Source organism: Myotis brandtii, unplaced genomic scaffold, assembly GCF_000412655.1.
Source record: "Myotis brandtii unplaced genomic scaffold, ASM41265v1 scaffold314, whole genome shotgun sequence".
Classification (NCBI taxonomy): Eukaryota; Metazoa; Chordata; class Mammalia; order Chiroptera; family Vespertilionidae; genus Myotis; species Myotis brandtii.
This window is the reverse complement of record NW_005362033.1, coordinates 380,691-386,257: the sequence shown is the minus strand read 5'-3', so window position 1 is coordinate 386,257 and position 5,567 is coordinate 380,691. Positions and strand designations below refer to the sequence as shown.

Below are 5,567 nucleotides of genomic sequence, written 5' to 3'. Positions count from 1 at the left end.
ACCCCTCAGGCCTCCCCACACGCCCTGGGCTTTCTGTGACGCTGTTTGTCTCACTCCAGCCTCCCCCTGCAGAGGTTTCCGCGGGCTGGGAAACACAGACTCATGATGTAATGAGCAATCCAGCCCGAATCCTCCATCCATATCATCTATTGAGAACTTACCATGTGCCAAGAACTTGCTCTCAGAATGTAACTGTGAGCTCATTTCACAGCGACCTGTGAGAGGTGCTGTTGTCATGCAGAAGAGAAAATGGAGGCACAGAGAAGGTAAGCTGCCACCAGGCTTCCCACTGGTAAGTGGCAGAACCAAGATTCAAACCCAAGCCGAACAGCTCTACTGTCAGCCTCCTGAGTGCTTTGATGGCCAGGGGTGAGGGCAGGGCTCAGGAAGCACAAAACGGACACGTCACCCGGCCGGGCAGTCAGGGCTGGCTTCCCGGAGGAGGTGGCACACCAACTGAAGCGGGAACAGAGGAGATTTCTAGGCGATAACATATGACAAGTTGTTCAGGAGGGAAGGGCCGGAGCGTGCTGGGGGAGGGAGCGCTGACTCCTGGCCGCCGCCTGGGTGAGTGACGAGCAGGAGACGGCGCCCAGCGACGGGCCAGCACCGGGTCTGGGCCCCCCCAGAGCTTAGACCTCATCCCTCGCCCCCGTGGCAGCAGAGGACAGTGGGGGTCAGGAGACAGCGCCAGGGAACTCCTGGAGCGTCAGGCCAAGGCACCCTCCGGGCGAGACACTGCGCAGGCGTGGGAGGGAGGTTGCTGCTGATTTACATCCTGCAGGTTGGGGGGAAACCCAGGAAGTGCAGGTCGGCATTAATCAAATCTCAGGCTAATAATAAACAGCCTGAGTGATGAGCGGCCTGCGCCAGACAGCGAGGCGCTGGGTCCCGGCGGCCAGGAGGAGCGTGTGAGCGTTGGGGGGCAGGTGAGTGGTGCAGGAAGGGCTGGGCCTGGGGCACTTCGTGGGGTTCCGTGGGGTTTGGTGGGCACGGCACCCACAGCAGGTGAGACGGCTCTGGCAGTGCTGCTGCCCCCACCCCAGCCCCGACGTGGGCAGAGCCCTGAGTCTGGAGGCGTTGGGGTCTGTGCCTGGCCCTGCGGGCGGCCGTGAAGTGGAGGGTCAGGAGCTCCCCTGTGACCCCATCCCCCGCCGGCCTGGACTCAGCGTCAGGTTGATCGGGACATTTAAAACCTCCCATGTGAGGTTGGCACTGATGCCAGCGCAGAGGAGCGTCTGCCTCCTGCGGCCCCGCCATCTCACACAGTCCGGCGACTCCCTCGCCTCCTCTCCCTGCGGCCCCAGGACCACGTTAAAGCAAATTCCAAACACCTCGGGGTCTATCTCTTAAAACTAAAACTCTTTAAAAAAGCAAAGCCCCAAACTGAACCGTCCCTCATACCATGACCACCTCTGAAAAGTGATTCCTTCGTCACCAAATAGCTGATGTTCCCTTTCCCGGTCACCTTACACGTCTTTCCCAGCTGATTTGTTCAAATTAGGATCCAAACTCAACCCACATTGCACGTGTTGTTATAGGTTTTAGTCTAGAAAGCTCCCTCTGTCTCACTATTTGTTTCCTGACTCTTTATTTCTTGAGGAAACTGGGTCGTTTATCCTGTAGGGTTTTCATCGGGGCAGGTTTTAAAGGTTTGTCCAGCCCCTGAGGCTCCGGGCCCATCACCATGCAGAGGGACCACAGGCCGGATCTGAGGGGGAAGCCCGGGGTTGCCGGCCCCGACCTCTGGCAGGGCGGCCACGCAGGCGTCAGGAAGCTGATCCGTGAGGCAGAACCAGCCCTGGACGGGGTCTCGCTTGTCACACGTGCTCTGTGGCCGGAGTGAGCCCTGGACCTCCCGGGCTCCGCGTCCTCGGCTTCGAAGTGAAGAGGGGCTTCTGTGCCTCCAGATGTCCCTCAAAACAGGAAAGGCTTTGGGCTGCCAGGGCCCTACCTGAAGACAGAATGCCCGACCCTCTGCCACCCAGTGTTCTCACCTTAATTTGACCATAAGGATCTTTCTTGTGATCGCACCTGTTACCGGGCCAAGCCCAGCCCACATGGCAGGAGGCCCTGTGATCACCCCTCCTCTGCTCGGGGGGGGGGGGGGGGGGGGGGGGCGGCCCAAGCCACAGACAGGCGCGCAAGAGGCGTCGTCCTTCCTCCCTAGATGCCCACGAGCTTCTTTCTCAGGCCTCTGTCCGCCCAGCAAGGGGCGGTCCTGGGTTACCCTACCTCTCCTGGGGCCCATGATGGCTCTGGGCTTTGATGGAGGCCTGGGTGGTGCTGGAGTTGGGAGCAGGGGTGGCGTTCCTCTGGCCAATTGGGTGTCAGCCATCTGGCCACAAGAACAATATGTCCCGCTGGACCCACGGCTTCCAGAGATGGGCAGGTTTGCAGCTCTCGGAGGCTGCCCTGTCTTGGCTCAGCCCCTGTCTCCCGGGGACCGGGGGGCGGGGGGGGGATCTCTCTCCCTCTCCCTCCCAAATAAGGGGGAGGCTGGGTGTCTTCCTTTTTAGTTTGTTTGATTCTCTTGTTTTTTCAATTTGCTGGTTGAATAGATGGTCACGTGTTGGGAGACCAGAAACGATGACAAGGTGTGTAATACGTCTTCCCTCCGTGACCCCCAGCTGCCCCGCTCTGGCTCCCACAGCAAACAGCGAGATTGGCACATAACTTACATGCCCTACGTTCACTTGTTTAAAGTGTACCATTCAGTTTTTTAAGAATATGACCATCACTATAATCTAATTTAAGAATATTTTCATCATCCTAAAAAGAAACCTTGTCACTCCTATGTCTTTCCACCCTAGGCTGCCACTAATCTACTTTTTATCTCTAAATATTTACCTACTTCAGACATTTTATAAAAATGAAATGTGGTGTTTTGTGACTGGCTTCTACTTAGCATAATGTTTTTGAGATTTATCGATGCTGTAGTGTGTAGCAGGACTTCATTTCTTTTTGTGGCCAAATAATATTCCATTTTATGGATATACCGCCCTTTTTAAAGTCCTCACCCAATATATGTTTTTATTGATTTTAGGGAGAGGGAAAGGAAGAGAGAGAGAGAGAGGGAGAGGTCATGCCTCTCATACAGGCTGGACTGGGGATTGAACCCACAACCTTTTGGTGTATGGGATGATGCTCCAGCTGACTGGGCCACCCAGCCAGGGCTGGACAGACCACATTTTATCTATTCAGTCATCATTGGAGGGCAGTTGGGCTGTTTCTACTTTTCCGTTGTTATGAGTCCTGCTGCTGTAAACACTCGTGTAGCGTATGTGGGGGCGTGTTTTCACTTCTCTTGGGAAGGGAATTGTTGGGTCACATGGCAAGTCCGTGTTTAAATTTTGAGGAATTGCCACACGGCTCTCCCAAGTGGCTGCGCTGTTTTATAATCTCACTCAGCACCGGAGGTGCCCCTTCCTCAGTCCTCGCCAGGCCTTGGCATTGGCTCTTCTCCGTTGTAGCCAGCCCGTCGGCATTCCGTGGGTTTAATTAGTGTTTCCCCAATGAGAACAGTGCTGAGACCTTTCCATGTGCTTACGAGCCATTTACATGTCTTCTTGGAAAAAATGTTTATTTAGCTCCGTCATCCATTTTTAAATTGGGTCATTTATTACCAGACACCAGGGGTTCCCACTTGGCTCCATGGGAAAGGAGACCTGGCTGCCTTAGGAAGCTTCCTTTACTCCCAGCCTCTCCAGGACAGGGATTCACACCCACAGCTCTGCCTGCGGGAAGGGGCTCAGCCACGCTCACCTGCACTATGTGGTCAATTGCTCGTTGATTTCTTGTTTGCAGTTGGTTGGGTTCCTGTCAAGCTTCTGTTCACAGCTGGTCTGCAAACGACTCCATGTTAACCTTCAGCAAGAATAGCGTTTAGTGAGAATGGCCCAGACCTCAAGGCCCGTCTGTCTAACAATCCCCCCTGAGATTGTACAGTCCTCGCTCTTGCGGGAAGGGGATGAGGTCGCACTTCTGTTTTTCATTTTTCAGTGAAGGCTAGTATTTTATTTTATTTTATTTTTTAAAATCTGTACTGTTGAGTATATTACAGATGTCCCTCTTCTTTCACACCCCTTGCCCCCCCACTGCAGGCCTTCACCACCCTATTGTCTGTGTCCATAGGTAATCATATATGCATATAAGATCTTTGGTTAATCTCTTCCCACCCCCTCTCCCTCCTTGCTCTGGGATTCGTCAGTCTGTTCCATGTTCCCATGCCTCTGATTCTATTTTATTTATCAGTTTATTTTGTTCATTAGATTCCTTGTTCATTTATTTTGATTTTTTAGATTCCACGCCTCCGCCCCTCCTACCAGTCTCAATGTGCTTCCTTCTTTGCTTCTCTGGTTGTGGGACTTCCATTCAGCCAGAGTTCAGGCGGTTCTGGGTGATGGTTGTTCTGTATTTTAGTTGTAATTTCGATGTGGTTGTGGGGGGCGGCGAGTACAGGCGTTTACCTATCCGCCATGTTAGTTCTGCTTTGAGGGTCAGACTTCTGTAACAGCTCCTGCTGAACTTGGGTGGGGTATGCCTTGAGTTAGAGGCGTGAGGTTCTGGCTGCCTGACTTCTGGGGTCTTGGGGTCCCCTGGGTTCTGGGCTCCTGAGAACAGGAGTGCGCAGAGAGAGCACGGCTCTGACAGGAGCCAGGAGCCACAAGGGGGGAGGCAGAAGCAGGGAAGAAGCCAGGAGCCCCAGACGCTGCCCTCGTCAACTCTCACTGGTGGGACCTCCTGAGCCAGGTGGCCAGAGCGACCGCCTCCCTGAGGACAGAGATGCCAGCAAGGGAGAGAGGAGGCGCTGTCCTATTTGAGCCTCTTCCCATGTGATCCAGGACACCAGCCCTGATTTTTGTTCAGGACGCACTGAGCGAGCTTCCGGGTCTGTCGCGCTCCAGGCCTTTGGAGGACAGGTGGGATCTGGGCCGGAAGTGGCTCTGCAGAAAGGGGGGCCCTGGACGAAGCACAGCAGCCCCAGGGGGGAGGGGACCCAGCTGGGACAGTGCTGCACAGTGGCCAGCCAGTGTCCCGCGGTTCCTCAGGCACAGGGATGCTCCCCTGTGGCGAGCAGAGAGCTGCACCTCGTATGGCACGTTGGCCTGGGGGGAGGGCAGCACGCGAGGCGGTTCTGACCCGGCCCTTCGCATCTGCTCTCCTGGGACAGTGCCCCACAGAGAAGGCCTGTGACGGCAGGAGGCACCCCCAGGAACACAGCTGTGTGTGTGTGAGCGTGTGTGTGTATGTGAGTGTGTGTGTATGTGACTGTGTGTGAGCATGTGTGTGTGAGTGTGTGTGAGTGTGTGTGAGTGTGAGCGTATGTGGTGTGTGTGAGCGTGTGAGCATGTGTGTGTATGTGAGTATGTGGTGTGAGAGTGTGTGTGTGTGTGTGTATGTGAGAGTGTGTGAGTGTGTGTGTGAGTGTGTGTGAGCGTTTGAGCATGTGTGTGTATGTGAGTATGTGTGTATGTATGTGAGTGTTGTGTCGTGTGTGTGTGTGTGAGTGTGTGTGTGAGTGTGTGTGAGCGTTTGAGCATGTGTGTGTATGTGAGTATGTGTGT

The 5,567-nt window shown here is 54.8% G+C and overlaps 1 protein-coding gene across 1 annotated transcript in view; it reads left to right on the top strand.

Moving 5' to 3' along the window:
- Positions 1–847: 847 nt before the first annotated feature.
- The window catches only part of TNFRSF13B (tumor necrosis factor receptor superfamily, member 13B), a 56,529-nt gene continuing 51,809 nt past the window's right edge, over positions 848–5,567 (top strand). Inside the window, exon 1 of the mRNA XM_014542800.1 lies at positions 848–929. The gene's annotated coding sequence lies outside the window, so the exon portion shown is untranslated. The remainder of the gene's footprint in view (positions 930–5,567) is intronic.